At 47.0% G+C, this 27,117-nt stretch overlaps 1 protein-coding gene and 1 pseudogene across 3 annotated transcripts in view; one reads left to right on the plus strand and one right to left on the minus strand.

Moving 5' to 3' along the window:
• LOC139055986 (uncharacterized) overlaps positions 1 to 27,117 on the plus strand; it is a 146,155-nt gene that overhangs the window by 82,040 nt on the left and 36,998 nt on the right. The window contains exon 2 of one of the 3 annotated variants that reach the window (XR_011512070.1): positions 15,204 to 16,380. The exons of the other annotated variants lie outside the window; for them this stretch is intronic. The gene's annotated coding sequence lies outside the window, so the exon portion shown is untranslated. Of the gene's footprint in view, positions 1 to 15,203; positions 16,381 to 27,117 lie in introns of those variants that run through there. 3 annotated transcript variants of the gene reach the window in all.
• LOC139055728 (uncharacterized) lies at positions 1,852 to 13,845 on the minus strand (annotated as a pseudogene).

The raw sequence follows: 27,117 nt of genomic DNA on the forward strand, positions 1-27,117 counted from the left end.
TTGGTGGTGAGGGAATTCGCACTCTCCGGACCGGACGGGATGGGGCGACAACAAACCCACCCCGCGTGCGTTTAGTGAGGGTTCGACTGCTGACCGGCGATAAGGTCCACGCCTGATCCACCGTGAACCAGAGGCATGAGACGGAGGGCGATGTACAACACGCACATTCAGTTTAATAAATTAAAATCATGCGCGAGACATAATAAAAGAACATACAACTACAAGTAGTGGGTCCTAGCTCGCGGAAGGCGTGCAGGTCACACAATGCACGCCCTGACGCCACTCGCGCGACACTAAGCCCACCACGTGGGAGCTCCTAAGACACGCGAATGAACTCATGAACGAGAACAGGAACTTTTGAAGCAGGTACAAGGCTTCACGGAGAATGTTTGCGCTCCAACGTAGCCGCAAAGACATGGGTAGCAAAACCGCAAGCATCAATCATCTTGCAACACATTTGGGTTAAGATTGCGCATTATTTCTTTCCCTGCACATATGTGCTATGCCTGCGTCTTTATGAAGGTGCGTACATCTATTCACGATTTAAATTGCTCGGAATCGTCACTCATCTGCCGTATTCCAAAAACTGACCTCCAGTATGAAGTGCGCACTGCAAACCTTCATCGCTTCTGTGACAGCTTTGCCGATCGGCAGCTTAATAATCAATTTCTTCCTTATGGACGCAGTCGGTGGGAATGAGTGAAGGCTCGCATCACTTACCGCATAACTTTTACATTGCGGCACAAAGCAAATGCGGTTACTTCTATGTTTGCTCATTTTGAGCACGTTAAGTGTCCTTCAGGATCCCACAGGAGTCTTGAACGCGTTAAACCATCAACCACAAGTCAAGGAAAAGCATAGACAACATCAATACGCTACGCGAACGGGCAGCAGCCAGCGGTGAGTATAATCTTTCGATTGTTTCCGGCCGCCGCCGCCCGACGGCGCCACCGTCAGTGAAAGTTGCAAATAGAATGTTGCTAAGCGCAACAGGCAAAGAGAAATCCGCGAGCGGTGTCTGCTCTTCCTTGAACTACCGATACTCCCCGCTAGCGCCGCCGTTCTGAGGGTGCCGCTGCAAATGGAACAGCGGTGCTTCCATCAACTATCGACACCCCCTCATGAGTGTTGTGTGCACTGTAAAACTCACAAAAATGTTGAAAACTCTTCTGAAAAGTGAACAAACATGCGGGATAGCGAAAAGCTATGGGTAGGGCCATAGGGCAAACAGAAAATTGTAACTATGTTGTAGCTCCCGTTGGTCTCACTTTTTTGCCGGTGCCATGTTTTCGTTTCGATTGTAAGTCGACCTCCCCACTTCAGACTTCGAAATTTTAAAAATGTGGTCGACTTGCAATCATCTAAATACGGTAGTACTGTATGTGTATTGGCCTATTAGTAATGTACTTGTCTATGGGCACTCTATTGGCTTATTAGTTTTGTATGTCTATTAGCGTTTTATTGGTCTATTAGTAGTGTATTTGCCTATTGGTAGTGGTGCTATACAGCAGTGAGGACTGCAATGTAGCAACCAGTCTGTAAAAAGAACTAATTCTATTTGAATGTCGGCATGTATTTACACATACCGTATTTACTCGCATAATAGGCGCACTTTTTTTTCAGAAAATCCGGCTCGAAGTTCGGGGTGCGCCTATTACGCGGGGTAAAATTTACGAAATTTTGTCAACTTGCATTCCCGCGCTTTAAATTTTACCATATGTCAGGAATATGGCCACTCTCTCATAATTCACCAATAAATCCAGCTTAAAAGGGAAAATAAAAGCTACCTGCTCACCTTTTAATGAACAGGCGAGAGACGCTGACTGAACACACACGTAAAATTTATTAAGACTATTCAGAGTCCGAATCCGAGTCGGAGAGAACATTCTCATCACCGCCGGGTGGAGACTTGTCTTCCTTGTCTAAGCTCCACAGCATGTCGTCTTCGCTTGCATCCAGTGCATTGGAGATCCCAGTCTTCTTGAAGCTTTTCCTGACGATGTCATCGGATATCTCTCGCCAAGCTTCCACGATCCATTCGCACAGCATTTCCATAGGCGGCCTCTTAATTTTGCCACCGGGGGTTAGTTGACGCTGTCCTCCAGCCATCCAATTGGTGTAAAGCCTTCGAACGTTGTCCTTAAAAGGCTTATTTAGGGAAACGTCCAAAGGTTGCAGCACGGAAGTGAGGCCTCCCAGAATCACGGCAATATCCGTATGCACCTCTGACAACTTCTCTCGTACACGTTCTACAAGGTGCCCGCGAAAACTGTCTAAAACGAGCATGGCCGGATACAACAGGCCGCCCGGCCGCCGGCCCCAAACGGTCTTGACCCAGTCTACCATCAATTCCGCGGACATCCAACCTTTCTCTTGGACCCTCTTGTGTATGTCTCGAGGGAAATTTCCCTTTGGGAGCGTCTTTCTCTTAAAAATAACATAAGGCGGTAGTTTGCGCCCATCCGCAGTCACTGCCAACATGACAGTACACCTTTGTTTTTCAGCTCCAGATGTTCGAATAAGCACACTCCGTGCACCTTTTTCCTCTACTGTTGTATTCCTCAGCATGTCAAAACAGAGAGGAGTCTGATCTGCATTGCCTATTTGTGACAAAATGAAGTTTTGTTGCTGCCGGAGCCGTATGACGAAACGGTGGAACTTGAGTACCTTGTCCTCGTATGCTGAGGGCAAGCGCTGGCACAACGCTGTGCGCCTCCTCAGTGGCGCCGTCCGTGGCGTCGCATGAAGCGCGTTGTCCATCCGGAGCTTGCCTTGAGGTCTTTCGCTTCGATGCCCTGCGCTCGGGCAATTCTGCGCGCCTCCGTCTGCACTATGTCGAGAGACACTGCACAACCGTCCTGTCGAAGGCCCCGTATGTGTTGAACTAGTTGATCTTCAACTTGCGGATACTTTCTCGACTTCGCACCGCGGAAGGCCCGTCGCGACTTCTTTGTGGCCTGAAGTTTTTCTTGCTGACCTCGCCAGTAGCGAATGCTTGTCTCTCCGACACTGAAATGCCTGCTTGCAGCACGGTTCCCATGCTCGAGTGCATACTGCACAGCTTTCAGTTTGAATGCAGTCGTGTTGCTGCCGTACTTGCCCATTGCGGAACACGCGACCACACGAACTGCACGCCGTTTGCAAAATGGCGAGATGTGGCGATTTGTCTTTTCTTTGCCTGTGTCAGCATTGATGGCGATGGCACTGTCGCTTGTGTCGAGTCGCCCGGCCTCCGAGAGTCGCCCAGCTTTCCGAGCTGCCTAAGCAAAGGTAGCGAAAAGCTTATATCCGCGCGGCGGTTTGGAGAGGAGGGGGGTGTTATCGATAGTTGATGGAAGAATGATTTTTCGCTCGTTGATGCGTTTTTTTTGTTTTGTTTTGTTTTGTTTCTGCGGACGCGTTAGGTCGTCGTGCTAGCTGGCTTCGCGGCGGTTCGGGGAGGGGGGTGTCGGTAGTTAATGGAAGAACTAGTTTTCGCGATGTTCTATGTGCTGTGGGCCCTCAGCAGCTGCGACGGATGGCGACGGCAGCAACACTAATGATACTAGTAGTCCAGCAAATGCGTTGATAAGCTTGGGTTGTGAAATGTGCTTGCGTTTTTTTTTTTTTTTTTTTTCCACCCGAGATGGAGGGGCAGGAAGGCGTCGGCTTGCAATAGTGTAAATGCGGTACTGATCACAGTGCCAAGTTCGGGGTGCGCCTATTACGCGCGGAAATAAAAAAATCAAATTTTCCGCGACCAAACTGGGGGTGCGCCTATTATGCGAGTACGCCTATTATGTGAGTAAATACGGTATTTACAAAATTGCTTTTTCTTCTTCATGAGGTGAGAAATTTTTCCAGTTTCCAGCAACAAGCTTTCCGAGCATGTTGTGTCTCCTTGTGAGGTCATCTTCACTGCGTCACCGCTTCTCAAGGTAGGAAAGGCCAGCAAGTGAGAACAAAAATTTAGAAGTACTACTAAAGGGACAAGTATGTGGCACGTTAACATGAAAAAAAATGTCCCAATCCCACGCACTGTGAAAACAATAAGCAAAATTTGGTGAGCCAGCACTAACAGCTAAACATGGTAAGAAATCCAGAGTGGTCTTGTGTCACATCTCTGCAGGATGCATCCCTCACTGAATTCACTGCATGCAATCACCCTTGGTCAGAACAGCATAACTTGCAGACATTTGCGGAGAAACGCAACAGTGTTAACACCAAACGTATAACAGCATCTAAACCTTCATACATCACAAAGAAAGCTTCACCAAACAGCCTCCCTCCTGCAGCCAGTCTTATCACACACTTGAATGGAATTCCACAAAAATGGTTGCGAATTATGGCATGGCTTCGTGGGTTTTTTTGGGGGACACTTGCTCCAACACCACCCACCACAGTGCAATGTTTCAATTTGAAAAATACATTGCTGCTAGGCAATCTGGCATATGCGCCATGTGTTTCAAAGTGCTAAATTGCAAGAGGGAAATGGGTAAGGTTGCTATACTGCAGTTCTGTGTGCATCTATGGCATAATGGACAGGGCATCTGATGCTGCACTGGAGTACGCAGGTTCAAATCCCACCACCAGACCCATAATTTTTTAACTGAGTGACAGCTTGTGCCGAGTCATTCAGGCAGTAAATTGGCCAATTTATACCACCATGCCAAGCTTTGGGAGGTAGGCAAAGAAAGCTTTGAATTGAAAAAGTATTGTTAAGAAATGGTGTAAACCTCGAACACACAAGCCCTGAGCAGCTACAATCAGAATAATACATTAGGTAAATTGCAAAGGAACATGTCGCCGACTTTTGAAAGAACAGACTTAAGGTTGAGTTGTGTATAAGAAAACAAACGTGCCTTCTTGGACATCACTCAAGGCACATGATTGAATTAAAGCATACCTTTTAGTGCATCATACTTGAATGTATCGAGAGCTGGCTTGGCTTCACGTTTAGTGTGATTCGATGCAGCACCCATGGCACTGTTACCCATAAGGCCTGCAGTTGAAAAAATCAGAATGCAGGCCTCAGGACAAAAAATGCCATCATTCAGGTGCTGCATCAAATGGTCATGTGCTGCTTTTGGCACCCACACACAGCACCTGAAATAAAGCAAAATAAGCACTAACTGCAGACTACCAGTTTCAGCAATGAGCGTTTATATTATGAGTAAACTGGCAGGTCAGTAGTGCTGTGCAATTCAAGAAACTGGTGCGGCATTGTAGCTATTCTTGCACCAACATGCTGCTATGATCACGCCCCTAACTTACGTTGGATGAGCTTAATATAATTTCGAGGAACAAAAATGCACCCTTTCTTGATGCCTAACTAGCTTTCTCAATTCAGTAATTGAAAGGTGTGCAGTACACCTATCACATGGGGTACCCAGGGGTGTGGAAAAAGTTAGACAGTCAAACACTGAGTTGCCATATGTCAAGAAAACAAGGCTGGGTGCACAGACCAGATCTGGATAACAGCAAGAAAGCCACATGCACATTCTGAAATGTTAGTCCATACTGTAATGCCCACGAAATATGTAGGAGGCATTTTGCGCACGTTGTCTCCCAGTGCTGAAATTAATGGTGCAGTGACGAGTGGCCGCATGGCAGTAGAAATTTCTTCATCCCTGGTGCAGCTGGGGGGCAAGTCTGTATCCACTGCAGGTGTAGCACAAGTGCCAGGCGGCACCTCATTTTCTTATGTTGGATATAAGCCGGGCCCTGCAGCAACTTGATGTTTCTGTGGCCGTGTTACTGGTGCTGCCATAGCTCCAGTAGAATTCTGTGCCATAGATGGGATGCGGCTTTCTGTGCGCGTTAAGGAACACATAATGATGTTGCCATATTGTTAAAATACTGTTCTATTTTACTCTCTTAGAAACAGCATACATATATGGAAACCCTATAAGTACAAATGAAATATACGCAAAGAAGATGAAAAACTTCTGTCTACAATTTGTGCTATACAAATTAAGTCTGCATGCAAATATTGAAACATAAAATCCAAACTTGATTCAAAAATTTTGCTGCATAATGCATTCTCAAGCACATCCAGTCTGCTCTTCAGCTTTTTATTTTCTTTCATGAGGTTTTCGTTTTGTGCTCTCAGTGATCTGTTTTCATTTCTGAGACGTGTCACTTCTTCCTCAAAATCCTGCACTTCATTCTCTGCAAGAAGTGACTTGGCATTTTCCATCAGTGCAGCTTTTTGCTGCCTTCCTGAATATCTGTTGTGGCGAACAGTGGGCGTGCACGCACAAATTGGGCATACTTGCGAAGCCAATTAAGGTTTCCAATGAAATTTGTCAAATATGCAAAACAGTAGCACTGAGGGTTCAAGGTTGGGGATATATGAATCAGCTCCATGTGAGCTATGAGCAGTTTCTTTCAAGAAACAATCGAGATATCTGTATTATGCCCGAAAAATTCTTCGAGATAAACAGGAGCAAATACATAATACCTATGGGTGGGGAAGGCGCGGTGTGGAAAACTTTCGACTTAACCGATATTTCGAGATGAGAGTTCGAGTTAACAAGGGTTTACTTACTCGCACACAACCCCATGCATACCAATAAAGCCCATCATGTCATGCATTGCGAACATACTTCTGAAAGAAGTAGCCCAAGAATGCTTACACATTAAAAGGTGTTCGTTGATGTAGGCCCCTCTTAGCTGACCTCCAACATTGAGTTGGTGAAACACGATGTGAGAAACTAAGATTACGGATTAGAGACTAAAATAATATGCACAAGGAAATTATTTCGGGCGAGGTATGTGCAAGGTAACATACTTTAACACGATTGATAATTGCATTTCAAAACAAATTCAGAGCCCAAATGCAGGCTGTGTTGCTGGCTGTTCTTTGGCATTTGATACTGACAATGCTATACCACACACCCGTTTTTGCCAATGTCGGCTTTCACCGTCACTGCATTAAAACCACTATAAAACTCGACTGAACAGCTTTGCCATAACCTTACTGCTGACCATGCGAAATTCAGCAAGAGCAAGTACACAGTTGAAAACAGCTTACTCTACCTAAAAGCATTCGATCCTTGAAATCCCTTTCTGGTACTTTGTTAATACGAGGTGCATGCACATCATTGTTAGTCATTCCAAAAGCAATGCAGTACTTAATATTTAAATCATGAGACTTCCAGTACAATTGTGTCACACAAACTGCACAGGTAAGTAGTTGCATTACATGTAGGAGCCATGCACTTTGTAACCACAGAGGCTTCTACAGTTGCAAATTTACCAAATGGTTTAACTTGTACAAATGTTAAGCTGTTGAAGCTGTATGGATCTGCCAAAAGAGTTTCTGTTGATTCAAACATTTCAATGTGAAGGCTAACATCTGCTCTGGGGGGTGTGCTCACACAACTTTGCTGACTACATTCACACGGAACAGAGATGTCCAATATTCAACCAATGAGAGAGCCCAACTTGATAAAAGAATTGCATCTCCTTGACTTATCTAAATCTGCTGTCCAAAACGAAAAATGACCTGAGCCAATTTCTTGAAATGTACCGTACCATTGCATTTTCGTCCCCTGCCATACAAAAATATTCCATCCACATGCACACAGCTCTGTCTTAATCTGTAGCCCTTCAACAAGTCTAGAAAGTGCTTATGAATGGAACTTGCTCTTTTTCCTGCAGATACCTGCTGCCAAAGAAGAAAGAATGGAGAATTTATGCATTATCTGCAGCCCTGCATATCGTGTGCCAGAATCAAGTTTTCCTAATGTTCCATTCATTGACTAAAAAGGATACAGCAAGTAACCCCAGAGCGGGCCCAATTCTTTAACGCTATCAACTAAATGAATGAGCAAAGGAGCATTGTACGACATGTTCTCTTTGCCATAAAGCAATTCATACTTTTTCAAAAATTTTCGCATCTCAGTTTTCATTAGGTTGATCATTTCCAAGGAAATTTTGGGAGCAAGCATACGGTGCATCATCTACACAACATTAATCCAATTTTGAAAATTTCTAGATGTAATGTAACTCATCAAAATAATGGGGGAATAAAATAAGAGCCTATTTCTCCATTCTGAGGATTTCCATCGCTTTGATTCTGAAAGAGGCCGTGAGAGTCTCGACAGTTCCCATGTTGGGGACATTGCCATCAGCTTAGTGCTGACCGCCTCCAGGCACCAGCGAATTCTGAAACCTCTGCATTTTTAAGATTATAGCCAAAGCAGTGTTGTTGCCTTCACAAAACCTTAGCACACGGCATGCGTATAATCAACAACAAAGCCAGAACTGAAACTAAAGTAAGCAAGCATGGTCAAGACACTCAATCCCTTGACACCATAACTCACTTGCTTTGGTCTAGTTTTGGCTTTTTGTGCATGCTTTAGGAAAGTTATGTGTCCTGAGGCTTTTGCAGGAGGACTTTGTAGGGTATACACGACAGTGTCCTTTACCTTTGTCTATGTCCTTTCCAGGATCTTCACACCAAGCACATCCATACTTCCCATTAAATTGAGTCATAGACATGACCTTGCATCTAGCAACACTGTCAACAGCACATGGCCCAGGAAACACTTTGGATGTTCTTTCAGACCCATGCCCATCTATCCAGGTGATGCCTTCCCTTGCCAATTTGTCCCTTGTCTGCACAAAAGGGAGGAAGAAGGTGTTCATAGCAGGCTTTTTTTTCCCAAACCACAAGCCAGCAAGCAAAACCTGTGACACACGGTCTTTGTACTTAAGCTGATTCACCTGCAGCAACAAAGGCCACATTCCATAGCCTGAGCTTTCATACAAAGGTACCCCATCAGTATTAAAAGTAACGGTGAGGTCTTCTGGACTGAGTGGGAGCTTCTGATAGCCTGGGCTCTCGCTTATGTCACTACTAATGTCAAAGGGTGGCATTGGCTTATCAGATGTGCTGCCTCTTCCATTAGTTTCAGCTGAGTCTCAAAATCTAAAGCGTAAAAATAAAAAAAATTCACCAACAACACTTTAAACAGAGCTTCGCTTTTCAATGAGTGCACTCAACTTCCACAGTATTTTCTTCGATCATGCCAACGTATCCCATGCACTCATTACACTAGAAATGCTGTCTCTTTGTTCCACCGCAAGTAAAGTTCTTAAAGAAGGCATACTTTGTTGATGGAAATCTAGTAAGATTAGGCAAGTGTGCCTCAACAAGTTTTGCACACTCTCAGTGGCTTCTTTTGATGCTGAATGCCGCAAGCTGTGCGCCATGATTAGCAGAACGCGTTCTGCTTTGCCTATTGCACCAGGGTACAGCAAATCATCGTGCAAAAATAAATGTAGGCAAAACTTAATACTGCAATATTTGTCAGTTTTGAAAGTGTTTGGGAATTGCAGAAATAGCTCAAAAACAAGGCATTGTTTGAAAAGCCTAAAAGAAATTGCAGGGTGTCTACCAACCTGGGAAACCGGGAATTCTCAGGGAATTTGAATAGTCTGGAAAACTCAGGGAATTTGTGCTTCTATCCGGGAAAATTAGCTGTAACTTCATTGAAAGGGAACGAAAGTCGTGTTAATGCTGGCTCCAGTAACACAGGAATCGCAACGAATCGTCATTGACGCCGTGTCGTCGGCACGAGGTATTGCCAGAATAGATAACGACCGATTTTCCAGACGCCCAATTTATCGGACATGCCCGATAATTCGCACGGCTTTGCGGCACCACCACGTACTCCATATAGTCGGTGTATATTGCCCTGACTGCAGGCCTGAAATGGCAATAATCAAAGCCACCACTGCCGCCATTGTATCTTGCCGCCTCGAACCACGCAGATCCACTGGCGGCCGTAGCCACCACCGTGGCAACGTTTGGTCTAGCTGCTTCTATGTTCGCTATTAAGCTTCTTGCCGTGCGGTGCGGTGTTTTTTCATTGAAAAAATTCGCCGCTGTCAGCAATGGCACCGACTCCGCCTTTGTAATCCTCGCGAATAGCTTACAGCGCGTTGCGTAATGACAGTGTCCGAAAGTTAGCTTCGCCTCGGTACATCAGTGTTACACGGTGAAGTATAATAAGCTTGGGAAGGGGCAATTGTCACGGGACACGATATGTTTTCCTGAATTATACACGCGTGCACCCCGTCTCCTGTCACAGTACGAGCACCGATATGGCTAATAAGTGTACTGGCAGGCCTTAAGAGCTTTTTCTGACGTGTCTGTGGCAATTTTAGCCCTTAAGGGCAGTTGAAGATATGCATTCCTTTTTTTTCGGACTGCCCGATTTTTCGGATGTTCTTGCGGCCCCTAGGGAGTCCGAAAAATGGGAGGTTGACTGTACAACTGACCAAGAGGATGCTTCAAATGATCCAGGGGGTGAACACGTGGCAGAAGGAGGATGAGAACAGGAAGGACCAACGTACTGAGGAATTAACGGGAAAGGAAGCGTGCCACCACCTCTTTGAAGGAGCTTGAGCTCCAAGTTCGCAAGCGCAAGCGATGTAAGCGCACCAAGTTCAGAACAGTAAAAAGAAAGGTAAAACAGAGCAGTGGTCTTTTTTCCATAAAACTAAACCATTGGAGTTTAGCAAATTCACAGCCTACAACACTCTCCAGACATTTCACTTGCTGATGCAATAATGAAAATATTATAGCCATTCTTCTACTGCAGCGACACTGTACCAAAGTGGATGCAATATGCAACCCAGTAGTAAAAGCAATAAACATTGAATATATATGCTTTGAACAACACTGACTGCTTCACTTTATATTTGGCAAGCAAGACAGCTTATTTTTCAGTTACTCACATACAGCGAGGTCTTCATAGTTTGTGTTGATGATAGGTGTTTGGAGATTCACCAGGCCACTGCCAACTTGTCAATGGTGGCATAGCCTACATCCCCAGCTCTTTTTATAAAGTTCACAGGAAGGATCATGTGAAACAGCCTAAATGATTTCAGCCTCTGAATTGATCGCTCGACGTGTATGCGGACACTGGCAATTTTTCTTGATGTGATGACCTCAGCCCCAGGGAGTTGTGCTCGTTTCTTTGTCAATGAAGGCATCAGCAGGCTTGCACCTCGAGCACCAAACATTTCTTCTCACCTGAATCCTCTGTCTACAAGGAACACATCCCCTTCTTCCACCAATACAAGCAGTCCGCTATGTTGTGTCAGCTCTGTGTCAGCTCTGTCAGAAACAAACATGATTGATCCTGATGGGGAAATCACCACAAGAAGCTTGACTGTGTTTTGATGTTTATAGTTGGAATACGTCTGGCTTCTTGCTGTCATAGAAGTAGGTCTTTCGATAAATATTTCTGTGCAATCAATTATGCCCCTGACATTCTTGAATGCAGCATCTCTGAATGCTTCAGAGCACCTAGATTGCAGTGTTCTACGAGATGGCCAAATCAAGAGCTTCTTGAAGTTCTCAGCTAAGACATCTAGCCACGAATGAAAAATCCGGCTTACAGAAGTTACAGAAATGCCAAACCGAAATGCTAGATCTTCCGTCAGAAGTCCCAGACGCAGTCTCATAAGCACTAAAATAAGCTGCTGCTCTGGATCCAGGGTTGTTTGAGTTGTTGGGCTCCAGACAGACAGAACCATTTGAAGCAATGCAGCAAACATTTCCGCAGACACGACACCTGTGTGGAACTTCACAGCTTTCTGAGACTTCATAACAATGTCCCCAGTTTTCTTCCGAATCGGAACTAGCTTATTTTTCATCTCAAGCTCTGCATTCTTTTTCTTCGCAGATGCCAGCTGTTCTTCTAAACAAGCAACCTTATCTTTCTGTGCTGCATTCTCTAAAGTAAGAGCAGATATATCAACCATAGTAAGCATTGTCTCTGTTTCAGCTTCACAGGAATCTTTAGTGTAATCCTCGAGGCCGACATTACTGTCAGTAATTGACGATGTTGCAAGGCCACTTGTAGTAGGTACACATATTTGCACCTTTGCACCCCACTGCAGGTCTGCTCGCTAGCACACTGCACCTCCTTTGGCCACGCTGGTACCGCTGAAGTTTCTGGTCCGTGTTGCCTCGAACATGGTATGGAAATATTGTAGGGACATAGTTCCGGATAGGTAGGGTCAGACGAAGGCCGGCCTGGAAAATAAAATTGTCAGTTATTAAAAACATTCAGGGTCAAGCGCAATATTGAAAGTTTAGCTAGGAAGAGATGAAAGTCGAGAGAGCTACTTTGCCAGAATTTGTTTTGCAATTGACCATGCTTGCTTGTATTGAACGGAGCCAAAAAGGCGGCAAGAATTGAAAAACGGAAGGTAGACAGCATTGAGCACATTTTACGTGCCTGCAACCTTCGCAGCCGACTCTCGATTTTTCGAGCATGTAACACGGGTATCACGCGGCGCACTTTTGATAACGATCAAATCTCTAAGTTCAGATTGGTTTCGTTGCGCAATTTGCGGAAAGGTGTCGATCGCAGTAGAGAATTTTGATCCTGATCGGGCTCGAGCGACAGTTGCCGTGTGACACCGGTGCAAAATGCAAATGACCAACTAAGATATTCGAAGCATAAAATAATCAGCCAAGACTCCTCCTAGCTCTATTTCATTTACTACAAAATGGCCCTTCTACATTAGGCACCCCCGTCGCGCAAGCTTGTACGCATGCAGTGCTTGACACTGCGCGATGTAAAATACGATCAAAACGCACGGATTAGCTTTTCGCTGCTGCAAGCTGCACTACAAAATGGCAATGGGCTTTTCCAATACTCAGCAATTCATTATTAGTTGACAAGCAATGATCTCTCATCGCCTGAAATCTTAGTAGATATCGCTCGTGATAAGCGGATGTACTAAGCTCGCGTAAACGTGCTCAGCGTTGCGCGCGACATTCGCAGCACCAACGTTCTCATGAACGATCCTCGCAAGGCGTACAACAAAGCGAGATTGCATAGTTGCCTTCAATATGCGTGGTAAGTGAAAAAACAAAATACTCGCCTTGAATGAAATGAGCAGAACAAATCTGAGAGCTGTTTGTAGGCACCCATTTATCCCTTCGCACTGCAGCGATCCACGCGTCCCGTCTGTCGCTTTCTCTAGGAAACCTGAATGTTCGCACTTGCGAAAGGAGGTTGGTGCCAGACCGCCGGCTGCATCCAGGTACAACACAGCAAGGGCCTCTTTGTGTTTGTCCAAGCGCGGATGATAACTGTGGCGAAAACATTTCGGTAGCAGCAGCAAACGTGAACCGCCGCAAGAAAAACACACAACAGCCAAGGACGCCGGAAGTTTCTTGGGAGGACATCCGGTTTGCGGCACGCTGGCGCGCCCTGGCGGCAAGCCTTCGTGAAAAAGGTCTATTCAAACTGAATTAAGTCATTTTTTTGTTTCAACATGCATACTACAGCATCAGGCAACATGGTGTCAGCATGTCTTGACATAAAACAGAGTTCAGCTTCATTCATGGAATTTTGCAAAGCCTATCAGGGAAAACCTGGAAAACTCAGGGAATTTGGAAATGTGAACTTGGTAGACACCCTGAATTGTCCACTATAGCAAACAAAAACAGTACCTTGCAGAAAGAAAACGGATTAAGCACAGTAAACGAGTGACCTGAGTGTTGCGTATGTGTAAGCAGATTTTTACCATTCTTGTCTGTTCCTGCTGATCTGTCCTTTCATCATTTCTGCCCGATGAACTTTCCCCGCTGGAAGATTCCGACGACTCGTCATCTGACTTGCCGCTGTTGCGCCACTCAGAGTTGTTGGTCTCGTGACATGAAAGGCTCAATGCCGAAAGCACACCATCCTGACCAGATATTGATACTGCCGGGTTATGCGGCTCATTCAACGGGGACTCGTTCGTTTGAGCCTCAAGCACTTCTGCCGACACGCCGCTCTCCTGATTGCTCTGGATGGTGATAAAGAGCATTGGCAGAGGAAATTCCATCTTCCTGGTCTTCCTGTTCTGCAGCTTTTTTAAAACGATATTTCGACCGCAGTGTCACTTCACAACTGGGATCTTGGAGATACCGTCCGTACTTTCTCTTGTATGGCATTTTGAATAGCTAGCATCGGTCGTGCGATTCGATCAAAACAGATTTGATTGACAGCCAAACCAGACACAACCAGACAGAACTAACGACTCAGCCTTACAGGCACAGAGGTTACAATGTTACAACTCATGGAAGTAAATGCCTCAATGCTTTAGCGAGATGTGGATAAATGCATGAAGTGTGCTCCTTCTGCTCCTTGAAGCTAGATAACAACCAGCACCACTAAACAAGCAGCTTATTGTTTATTTTAATTTTTTAGAACTTTATTATTATTTCGTTGTACAATGTACATGCTGGCCACGGTGTATTGTCTTTGAGATCTTACATTAACTTCAAGCGTCTTTTGCCATGTGCTTCCGTGTTTTTCCCCTTACAAGCGCGAAGGACGAGAAATACAGAAAGTGTTTGTCTCATCCTTTTTGTTGTAAATAACACTATGTAGGCCTTACCGACGCATCCGACACATCTTTGTTGTCCGTATGGCACCGATGTGGTGACCTAAGTGGGATTCGGCATTGTGTCAGTATTTCATGGACAGGTTCCACGGAATCCAGAGCGAGCAACCTGTCACACACAGAGATGCCGCTGAAATATTAGTGCAGTTGATATGCGCAATATTATCAAAGCCAGCAATAGTGAAAAAGGAACGGCATCACGTGTGTGTTATGCCGGCATAGCTTCTTGGAAGCCATGCCGGGCACGTTGCATGGGCATGCCGGGACGGCGGCCTGAAGAGAGACGCAGACGCAGGATCCAACGATACTAGCATTGCACCTGCGCAACGTGCTTCATCGCCACCAGTGACATAACAGTGTGTTTATCATCAACAAGTATATGTATATATGTATGTAAATCTATAAATGTATATAGGAGCGTAATGTAATAGAATCTTGATTAATTTTTAACCGGAGCGGAGTGAGCATGAGTTTTCATAGGTCAACATTAGATTGGTTTCGTAGGGTTTAACGTCCCAAATTGACTCAGGCTATGAGGGACAGCGTAGTGGAGGGCTCTGGAAATTTTGACCACATGGGGTTCTTTAACGTGCACCGATATAGCACAATACAAGGGCGCCTTGCGTTTTGCCTCCATCGAAACATGGCCACTGCGGCATGACGCTCTTAAGATTCCTGTGCCGTATGCAGTAAAGCTATGGAAACTGGTTGTCACCTGGCAACCAGTATGTTCTATCACAGCACGTCTGCTGCCTGAGTGAAAGTGACAGCTTGTTTCCTTTTGCCATCATTTGCAGATACCAAGCCCTTGCAGGCACCACTGCCAGAATGCAGTTGTCAACAGTGCAGTTGTGGCAACGTGAGACACACGGAGCGCACTCTCGGTGAACCGGAGAAACTTGCTATCCAGCTTCAGAACAGAAACCTAAGGCTTGAAAACAAGCTTGAAAGTGTAGATTCAAGACTTCTCACAGTAAAAATACTGCGTGATCCAAGCAAATGCATGTATTACGTCGGTCTTCCAAACATTGCAGTTTTCCAAAGCTTTCTGAAATACCTAAACCCCCTTGCTAAAGGAATGGCATACTGGGGTTCGAACCAGAATGGCGAAAATGGCCTCCGTGGCCATCGAAAAGATAGTGAATTGGAAAAAGTTCTTTATGACATTGCTTAGGCTGAAAAGAGGAATTGGTGGTGTAGAGCTAGCATGCAACTACCTAATATGTGAAAGCCAGGTTAGCCGCATCTTCACCACATGGGTGAATCTAACGAGAGCTAAAAAAACTGACTACACTACCTTCTCAGGAAGCCTTGCGACCTTACCTGCCAAAGTCATTTCGTGACTTTGCGGACACAAGATTGGTTCTTGATGCAACTGAAGTGAGAATTCAGCAATCATCGTCGCTAAGTGCCCAAAGGCCAACGTTTTCACCACACAAACATTTCAACACATTCAAGGTTCTTGTTGATTGCACCCTTGATGGATACATAGCATTTGTTTCCCGCATTTGGGGTGGGTCAGTGTCAGACACGACGATCCTGGAAAGCAGTTGATTGCTCGTCGAGTTAGTAGAAAGAGATGCAGTCATGGTGGACAAAAGTTTCACCTTCCCCTACATACCACCTGGAGTGACTGTGTACCGACCACCATTTCGTCGTCATCAAAAGCAGATGCCACCAGCTGCAGTCCATGAAACACGGCGCATTGCCTGTGCAAGAGTACATGTTGAATGGGCTATGGCACGCATGAAAAGTTTTCATGTACTTGACCGGCCATTCCCAATTTCCATGATTTATATTGCTGACCACGTGTTTCAAGTGTGCTGCTTCCTCACCAATTTTAGGAATCTGCTCATAAGAGATATGGTGCCTGTATAAGCACGGAAAACAGTTTCAGTGCAGAAACTACTGTTTCTCTTTCTTTGCTGCTACTACTATGTTACGATTTTACTGTTTTGTGAGGAAATGAATTGATGAAAACAGTGTAAAATGCAAGTTGTTTCATTTTCAGTCTATTCAGAGAAGGCACACATGTGGCACCAAGGAATATTGTCATGTGTGCTGCCTTAAAGGGGTTGGGACACCAAATTTTGAGGCTATAAAAAGCATGTTGTAGGCTGCTTCCGTATGCAAAGACACCCAGAACGAGGTATCGGACGCTGCAAACGTTTCAAAATAATTTTAATTCAGCTCCAAAAAGTCATTAAAAACTCCTTCTCGTAGTCGAGACCCATCGCTGGCGCGGCAGCTACTACGTCTCAGAGGAGGAACGAAAATATTGACGTCATAGCACACCAGCACAAAAACGTGACGTATGATGAGTAGCGATGAAATGCCGATTACGGAGCCTGCTGAGCCGAGCGACCGAGCATAGCCTCCACTATGACCGAGCTACAGGCATATAGAAATCCTTAATGCAAAGAAGGGGTAAGGCGTGCAGACACGGACACAGGAGGAGAGAAGTGGACAACACGAACGCCGCACGGCGGCCCGCGAATGGCAAACCTGCGTGCGGCGAGTTGCCGTGCCGACGGGCCTTTGCACGTTTGAGTGTTAAACAGTAGCCGGCCGACTCCGAAAGGGACCAGGATATGCGGCGTTCGTGTTGTCCGCTTCTCTCCTCGCATAGTCACATAGTTCGGCAGCTCGGAGCGGTCTCTCCTTCGCTTGGCCTTTCTCAATGTGAAGGCCCGTCCACGTTACCGGCACGGAAACTCGCCGCACGCCGCTTGCCGTTCGCGGGCCCCCGTGCGACGGCGGTATTGCTCGCGAACGGCGAGATTTCCTAGCCGTAGAGAGCACGGGCCCGGGACCCATTTGTGCGGCAGCCGTATGGCGAAGCGGCCAATCAGCGTCCGAGGAGTGGTCACTCTGTGCACTGACGGCAGCTTCACCGCCTCTGACCGTTCGGCGCCGCCGATATCGTGGCTAGGCCTTTTCCGGTTCACTTCGAAGCTAAAGCTTACGGCGCTTCGGATGAATCACCGACTCTCACAAGCCGCAATATTTTCTTACCGTTGTTGTCGCTCTTCGCAATAATTATAATAATCGCGACATACACTTCGAATCGCCAGTTGACCTCTGCTGGCAGAGCACGCGTATGCGCGAGCAGACGACGCAGCATATTTTTACGTCACTATTTTTGTGGCCCACGTGACCAAGCCATGTTGCGTTTCCTCCTCTGTGACGTCATAGCAACCCCCGGAGCCCAGAAACCGAAACCGAAATCGCTCGGTATAATAATGCTATTATTAAATTATTTATCGGATATATATGAATCCCGCTGTGTGTATCGTGCTCCCTGAAGCATGACGCAGCGTTTGAATCAACAAACGCATGAACGAAAATTTTGATGTCTCCACCCCTTTAAGACATATGCAGATAACACATCCTATGACATACAGAGCACACATCAGCTGACACATTGAAATGGCTTGTGAAATCCTAGATGTTTTAATCGGCATGTCATCACGGTGCACAAGCAACCGTAATACAGCACACAAAAGCACACGATTTTGCTGTTTCCTTCGCATTGTGTGCACTTTTTTATTTTAGCTAGGATACTATAACCTCCGAATTGTTTTCTGAGCTACTCTGTTCTATTCTCAATTCATAGCATTGTATTTATCATTCTGTGTTTGCACAGCTGCCGCATTTTCTTCAAATTAAGCTAGTTCAGCTTCCTACCTCCAGTCTTCATCTCTACAGTGTGCCAATCACAGCCGCAAAATTGCTTCATCAAATGTGTGATACAGTCGAACACGGATATATCGAACTCGAAGGGGATCGCGAATTAATTCGATATATCAAAAATTCGATATAAAAAATACAGGCCCAGAGACTTTACCTGTGGCGGACGATGACCTACCGATCGGCGCATTCAAGAATGACAACTATTTCCGCACACACGACGCAACGTAATGTTTTATTTGCGTGAAAAAAAATCGCTTATGTTGGTCTGCTTCGCCTTGCAAATGAAATGAAAGACGCCAACCTCGATCTTATCGAGGCTGTTCAGGTGCGAAAGCCCGGTTCCTTCCATGTCGCCGCAACAGCGGCGAATCAAGCTGAACGCGGCCGCCACTTCAGCGGCGGAGTACAGAGGGCAAAATGCATGTCTAGAACGACCGAACTGCGTGCTCTGGGCCGCTCGAAGCTACGTGCGCGACATCTAGTGATAACGCCTGGTTCGAGACGGGCGGAGTGTCGGCATGCGCGGCCAAGCTGATAGCACTGCCTGTCTTTTCGGGGCTCGCAGGCTGCTGCGGCTTTACCTTCTGCTTCAATCGTCAGAAGCGCTGATGTGCGCTGCCAGTCTGCGAAAGCGCATACGCGGCGGAGCGCACGCCACTGGCTTCTCTTTTTTTTTACTTTCTTTTTGTGCACTATCAAAGCTCTGGCAGGGAGCATTTCACCGCATCATTTACGCGCCGGTGTACTACATCGTCATCCTAGCCGCGAGCCTTATATCAGTGATCGAGGTTTGGCAGTTTTCGTTCTTCGGCAATTGCAGGAAGGCAAATTAGTATTAAAGGTGCCGCGAAGTAAGTGTAAGCGGCGGGTTTGTCTTTATTTCACTGTTCTTCTTTGGTCATTAAAGAAAACAGATTGCTGGCTTCTCATTTCACGTTCTTTTATTTTTTCCACAAGTTTGCTGTTTATTAGGGGATGGAGAGGACAAACTAATAGCGAATAGGGGCTCCCCCAGATTTCTTTAGGATCTCAATCCTCTTCGGCAGTGACTCGTAGAGGGAGTCGACGAGAGCGCGGTCATTGCGGAGGTGTCCCCACTCATTTTCAATGGCTTCCCATAGCCTGTCCGGATTGCAATTGGAGAGTCCCGATTTCTTGGATAGGCTTCATCAGTCCCCACACGTTTTCTATAATGTTAAGGTCAGGGCTTCTTGCAGGCCATGGAAGGGTCATAATGCCAAGCCTTTCAAAAAGGTCTCTGACAGTCTTGGCTGAGTTACAGTGGCTACAAGGGGGAAGTGTGAGGAGCGCGCCCGGGCAGGCGAAGCGCTTTGGAAGGAAAGGGGCAGATGGCGCTGCAGCGCGCATACACGTCAGATTCTTCGGCTGCAGCGTTGGTAAACGCGTGTTTTATACGCGGCGGACGCAGTTTTTCTTTCGTCATGTTTCCATGGCTCTCACTATATTACAGAAATCGGTTCTGCTGGACACTTGGTTGTACAAGAGAGCCGGAAATATTACTGAGTTAATTCCAAATTGAGCAGAATGTCAAGAGAAAGCAGACTTACCGTTTCCATGTTGGATCGCCCAACAGCGTAGATTATTTCGCGACGGGTTGATTTCTGCTGTACTCGGACAAAGCACCACATGTTCAAATGCGCAAAATTTCTGAATAAAGCTTTATTTTGCTAAGCTGCTCTGGTAGCGGCAAAATAAAATGATTTCCTGGTACTTGGGAGTGAAACCTCTTCCAAACAGTCCTTAGGTAACCCGCCTCAGTTTCAAGTGCTTCTTTTTTTCCCGCGATGATTCCCTCTCTTTGTTAAGGGATTTCATGTAGAAATGAAGGCGTGTTAGCAGGAAAAACTTGGTGATGTGGTTGGTAATACTCAGCCCATGAAGTTCACAGCCAATCAAGACATTGTTCTTCCTGAGACAGCATGTCAGCTGATCAAGGCTGTCATAGTGCAGTTGGTTGTTGCTAAACCACATAGAAAAGGTGAGTTCTAACGCCTCTACAAACGAGAAAAGTTCGTGGGATGGGTAGAGCAGACCACCTTTGTCACAAAATTTGGTAAATGTCGAGAGTTCTTTGTTAGCATTCTCCGGATTCACGAGAAGCTGATCAAAACAGTCTTTGCAGTGAGTTTTCAGGATGGTCTTTCGTGCAACATACCCTGCAATGTAAAACACCAGGCGGCTGTCGCTCGTTTTTTCATTGTACACATGGTCAGAGAGAAGCTCAGATTTCTGGAGCCTTTGTGAAGCATCTTCTATCTGTCCTCTGTCAAGAAGTTCATCCACTTCACCGCCTGCTTCCTTCTCACCCAGCAAAAACTGCAGGGTGCCTCCTTCACAGTTTCCGCTGCTCGGCGCTTTCACTAAGTTATAAAAACTTAGGCAATTAACAGTGATGAGGAACTGGGTTGCGTTGGGGTGGTCATTACAGCCGGAAAACTGACGTATGACGCCAAACAGTTTTTCCAGGCTATCCTGACAAAGGCGGCTTGTCAGCAAGTACTTGTACCCAAGCTTGTCATGGACATACTTTAACAGATCTAATGTTGCATGGAGGGTAACCCTCAGTCCTTCAGCTGTGCTTGCTGACAAAAAACCTACTCTGGAAGGTGCCAAGGATCTTTCCCATTTGTTAAGGTACTCGATGAAATCTTTGATGTTTTTCTCTTGAATGGACCCAAGTCTTAGAGCTTCGGATGGAATACGTGCTGTCATCGCCTCTATTAGCTTGGCCATTGTGCTGACAAATGCCTCAGTTGCTGCTGGGTCACCCCAATTCCTTTGAATTTCATTCTTGTAAAAGAAAAGGCCACGAACGACTTCTGAGCTGAAAAGTTGGAATGCTAAGTTCACCCTCATTTTCTCAAAATTATTGGGCTTCACGTGGCATGCACTAATTTTTGGCATGACCTTGAGGGTGACTGCACATTTATCTTCCTCGTGTGCCACCCTGATGTGCTCAATGTAGGCAGCACCATCCGGAGTTTTGTAGAAGCACTTCAGGAAACCGTTCCTTACGCATTTTATCAAGTGGGGAAAATCTGACATAAAAAAAAGACGTCTTTCTTTATCAACAGGATGAGCAACCGACGACTTCACACAGCTCGAGGAACCAGATATTCCAAATATGCGCCACATAGAGCGGTTCCATGAAGCGCCATCAGCTGTCACAAAATCAACCTTCAGGCCAGCTTTTTCGGCAAGAATCACAGCTTCTAGGACGATTTTCGACAACAGAGCTGCCTTCACATTGCCCCTTGAGGCAAAAACACCAAGTATTTGATGCCAAGAACCGCTTAGAGGTTGAAACATGACCACTAGACCGTGATCACAAGGCACATGTTTCTCACTTTCGGGGGTGAATTTTCCTAAGTCCACAAGTCCCTCAATCTTTCCCCCTCCAACTACACTGAAACACTCCGACAGTTTCATCTCATCTATTATCAGGCCACCGTGGCACCTGAATTCATCCATGGTCTTCGTTTTCTTGCCAATCCCTGCAAGCACAAGGGAGTTGAAGCCAAACCCGCTCTTATACTTCCGCATATATGTCTTCAAGCAGGTTCTGTTCGGGAGTGTTAGTATTCCCTCTCTTCTGACGTGCTCGTAGAGTCTTGGACTCTTCATGCGCATTATAATGCACTCGAGTAGCCAATCTGGGTTGTATTTCATCCCTCTCAGTGATTTGCGACGAGCTGCCTGAAAACACTGCAGTACCGCGAGCCTTTGCTTAGGTGGAAGAGCTTTTAATCTGTCTTCCAGGACGCTCTCTTCCAGTTCTACACTCTGCCTCTCAAGATCCTTGATGGTTTGTGTGTAGACTGACAACTTGGCCTTGAGTCGCCGAACAGTTTGCGTTTGAAGTTTTTTCTTCCTTGAGAGTCTGGGAGCTGAATTCTGGCTACGACGCTTTTTTGATCGCTGGTTCAAAAGAGCTTTTCTTAGATGCTTGCACATCACACATGGCCTACTGTCATGCGCTACACCACGACACTTTATGCTTGAAATGATTGCGTCAAAAAAGTGAAATTTCTTGCTTCCCAACGCAAACGGAAATTCATCGACTGTGCCGGCTCCAACACAGACTTCCATGCTGTCGACCTCTTTCAAAAGAGATGTAGGATCGGTGGATGACAGCCCCGACTGGCGCACTCCCTTTAAAAAAACATCTTGTTTCACACAGTTCGCTTCTTGTGAAAACACAACCAGCTTGCTTGCATATAGGACCCGTTTATCCTTCCCTGGTTTGCACACACTGTAAGCCACAGTCAACGGCGAAGGGTTCAACGTGTGCATGCCCCACGAACACGACGGTAAAGTGAGGTCCTGAAACGAAGCTGTGCAGTACGGAACCTCCTCGAAGCCCACACTCACAGAAACGGCACTGTCTTCTGCACATTTCTTCTTGGCTGGAGCTGTGGGTTCAGGCTTTGCGGGCCGCTTCCTGTCAGGCGGCAGTTGCTTCGATAAATACTTTGGTAGGTTTGGGAAAAGCGTGGGCACAGCTCCAGGAAGCAACAGAGGCCTGCTTCTTTCGATTCGGACGAGCTCTCCATTCACTGTGTGCTCAAAGTACCTTGAAATGTACCTTGTGTCGAAATGAAGCTCGCACACCGCAGAGTTCTTCTCGAGTTGTTTGTCAGCACGCGGTATAGCCCGCTGCCACTGCGCCAACGCCAGTTCATTCTTGGGTACACCAAACAGCGACAGTTTCATCTTGCACGATTTGTAGCCAGTAGTGCACCCAGGCACAAAACAGTGGCTCTGTTTTCTGGGCATCACCACACATACAGCGCACAAGAAATAACTCACACAACTGCCGGCAAAGCCGAGAGAAACACGTGCAGCACAGCTCACGCCAGCGTATGCCACCGCGCCTTGCCCATCGACTGACGTGCAAACGTCGTCGAGCGCCGCCTGTCGGATCCTCCTCAAAGGCCTCAGTGGACCGCATACGGCGAGCGGCGCGCTGCTCACACTTCCCCCTTGTAGCCACTGTAGCTGAGTGCACAGAAGCTCCATCTTGTTGAAAGTGATAGAGCCCATCCGGAAACGGCCCATCAAGCACATAAGGCAAGAGGACCGTTTCTGCCACCTCCGCGTAGACTTCTGCCGTCATACGCCCAGGAATGCGGTACAGGGGTCCTAGTCCATCGTAGCTGATTTCAAATGTATTTTTCTTCGTCCCTGCATGGTGGTAGGGAAATCCGGTTTTATTAGAGGAATCAAATTGCGATCAGAGCTAATGATACCTGATGTGGTAGCACTGAAGGACTGGAAACGACGAGAGTGCAACGCATTAAGGAGATTGAAGCCCATTATGGCTCAAAATATGGAGCGTCAAAATGTCCGTTCGCGAGCTCGTTAAGCTGCCTTTCCAGCATTGTAGATCTTTAATATGGCGTCGCAGCGCACAGTATAATACCCGAAATCAATCACACATCTTTTATATGATAAAATACACACGCTGTTTTAAAATTCGCCACATCTTAGCTTAAGGATACAATTTTGTGGGTGTGCCATGCAGAAAAGGTAACCTAACGAACATTTAAAAGTGTGATTTTGATGTTCTATACTTCAAAAAACATTGCCGATTCCGAAATCGTAAGAACTGAGCTCGCATTATGCATTCACGACCTTTAATTTTGCGATTTATTGTTTCGCCCTGAAGCCGAAAATAAAATATACTAATTTAAGTTCTTTATGCGTGTTTCATCTCTATTGCCTACATAATGCCCACCGTGCTGTACAGTTTAACAACTTAGACTGCACTCACCTACCTTTCACTGGTTTTAAAATATAAATTTGACAGCCTAAAAAAAAACTCCGGGTATATTCTCAGACGTGCGAGCATATTGAAACAGACTACAGTCCTACTGTGCTTTTTCTGGCCGCCACACCCGCTTCTGCTGGTCCCAGCGCGAGCAAAAAGTGGCTTCGTCGCTGAAGACGTCTGCTCTCCAATTGTCTGGGGTCCAGTCTTCCACCACAGACGCGAATTCCAGGCGCGTGTCCCTATCCGCTTGTCTCAGTTGTGTTTTCTGCGCAGCTATTCTACTTTTCACACCTGCTGCATGAAGCCTGCTCCTGATTGTCTGAGTGGATGCGTTCAAAGCGAACATGTCACGAAGCTCCCTGGCGCTGAGGAACGGATCATCTGCTGCTCCTGCGACAACAAGCCTGTCTTCTTCTTCCGTCGTCGCTCTTGGTGGCCGGCCGCGCGCAGCATCCTTAAGTTGGCCTTCTTTGTGGAATGCCTGCAGTACTCTGTTGACTGTGGCTAAAGGGCGCCCAGTAGCTTGAGCTATAGCTCTTTGGGTCATTGTCCGGCCCATCTCTGTGATGGCTTTCCTTTGGTCTACTGTGAGTCGCGGCGCCATCGTCGATGCCTTTACGCATCTCGTCTGTTCACTTGTAGGGATGAAAACTTTATTCAGGTTATCGCATATCTGATCTTGTGTATACGCCACACTTAAGGTCCAAGTATGCTTTCAGTAATGGCTTGCCGATTTTGGCATTTGCCGGCAAATGCAGCCTGCCAAACCTCGATCACTGATATAAGGCTCACGGCTAGGATGACGATGCAGTACACCGGCGCGTGAATGATGCGGTGAAATGCTCCCTGCCAGAGCTTTGATAGTGCACAAAAAGAAAGTAAAAAAAAAGAGAAGCCAGTGGCGTGCGCTCCGCCGCGTATGCGCTTTCGCAGACTGGCAGCGCACATCAGCGCTTCTGACGACTGAAGCAGAAGGTAAAGCCGCAGCAGCCTGCGAGCCCCGAAAAGACAGGCAGTGCTATCAGCTTGGCCGCGCATGCCGACACTCCGCCCGTCTCGAACCGGGCGTTATCGCTAGATGTCGCGCACGTAGCTCCGAGCGGCCCGGAGCACGCAGTTCGGTCGTTCTAGACATGCATTTTGCCCTCTGTACGGGCGTGTAGCCGCGCCCTCGCCCGGACGATCTTCGTCGCCACTCGAGCTGTCAGCCTGGGTCCCTCCGACTGCAGCTACAATATCCTCGTCGGCAAGGCTCACAACAGCCTGAACATTGCTGTCAACTTTCACATAATCGTCAGCAGACACTTCGGCTGGAACGGCAGCCGGGAAAAGGGACGACAACTCGCGAAACGCGTCGTCCATGCACTCGTCGCCGTCGCCGTCTTCGCAGGTTTCAGGAAGTTTGGCTGTCACGAGGCCTGCCTTCCGGAAGCAGTTGGCCACAGTATCCTGCTTCACGTCTGTCCAGGCGCCCGTCATCATTTGAATGGCCCCCAGCAGGTCAACCTTAAGCTCGGTGCCCATGCAGGGGTTCACCAAAAGCCTATCAATGAGTCGCCTCCTGTAGCCGACTTTGAACGACTTAATGATGCCCTGGTCGAGCGGCTGCAACTTTGCTCTCATGTTCGCCGGCAAAAACTTGAGCGCGATGTTTTCGAGCTTGCAGGTGGTGTAATGGGCCGAGCAGTTATCGACGAGGAGGCAAGCGTGATGCCCCGATTTGCCCAGTTCGGCGTCCCACGCTTGCAGCCATTCTGTGAACAGCTGACGCGTCATCCACGCCTTCTTATTGAAGGCGTAGCGAACGGGGAGCTGCTTACAGTTTTGGAAGCAGCGCGGTGCCCTTGCCTTGCCAATCACAAAGGGCTGGAGCTTTTGAGAGCCATCCATGTTAGCAGCAAGCAGAACGCTCACGCGGACTTTGCTCATCTTGCCCCCGTGACACGTGCTGTCCCGGACGTCGAGCGTCTTGCTGGGCAGCATCTGCCAAAACAACCCGGTCTCGTCGGCGTTGAAGATTTCCGCGGATGAAAACTTCGCGCAAATTTCCGGCCATTCCTTCGAAATCCACTGCTGGATATCCTGGCTGATGACAGCTCCGCTTTCCCCAGAAATGGTTTTGCCAGCTATCTTATGGTGGTTCTTAAACCTCTGCAGCCACCCTGTGTTGTCGGCAAAGTTGTCATCACCGAGTGCAGCGGCAAACCATTTGGCTTTAGCCATTAGCATTGGGCCATCCACCGGAATGTTCTTAGCCCGCACCTCTAAAAACCACGCATAGAGGGCCTTTTCAACTTTCTCGTGGGCAGGAGCGTGCACACGACAAGCTCCCGACGTTCGCAACTCCGCCGCTTTCGACTTTATGTCCGCCTTGTTTTTTAACAAGGTGCTTAGAGTGGCTCCGAGGAATCCCGAAGTCGTCTGCCACCGCCGCACTTTTCTCGCCCGCCTCAACACGCTGAATGGCTTTCAGCTTTGTCGCAAAGTCCAGGTTCTTGCGCTTCTTGACGCTGCTTGTGCTTGCTGCGGCCATTGCTTCCGCGTACGTCAGCTCACCACGATCCAGTCACACGTGTCGTGAGATGCACGCAAAACAATAATGAACACGAAACACAAGAATTCATGTGCGCAGCCACCGCCAACAAAGCGCTCGCGATGGCCACCTCCGAGAGCGACAGCGACGTACGAAAGGCACGAGCTGTGGTTGGCTGAGCAAAACTCGTGAAAAAGCAACAAGAAAAAAAAAGGCAAAAGGAGGAGGCCACCGCCGCCTTCGTTCCTGGCTACCTTTTCCGAGCCGATCACTATGGTTACGCGGGGGAAGGATGAGAGACATTGGGAGAGAGAAAAATAAAAGCAGTTCCGCAAGCAGGGTGTTGCCGCAAGTCGGAGAGCGTGCGCAGCGGGAGTACCGTCTGAGCCTCCCTCCCTCTCGCTCTCACATTTTCCGAGCCTTTTGGGGGAGGCGCGGAGCACGCGGGTGCAGCGAGTGCCGCGAGATCGCGCGGCGTTCTATATATCCAATGGCGGGTAAAAATATCGTTCGATAGAAACATAAGGATTTCTATACTTTTACACAGAATTTTCAAAGGGATAATGTACGAGTTCGATACAGACAATAATTCGATATATGTGGGTTCGATATATCCGTGTTCGACTGTACTACAAAATGTAATAACTATTGATTCCTAGCAGCGTACGGTGAGGGGCTAGTTGGTATGACA

Source organism: Dermacentor albipictus, chromosome 2, assembly GCF_038994185.2.
Source record: "Dermacentor albipictus isolate Rhodes 1998 colony chromosome 2, USDA_Dalb.pri_finalv2, whole genome shotgun sequence".
Classification (NCBI taxonomy): Eukaryota; Metazoa; Arthropoda; class Arachnida; order Ixodida; family Ixodidae; genus Dermacentor; species Dermacentor albipictus.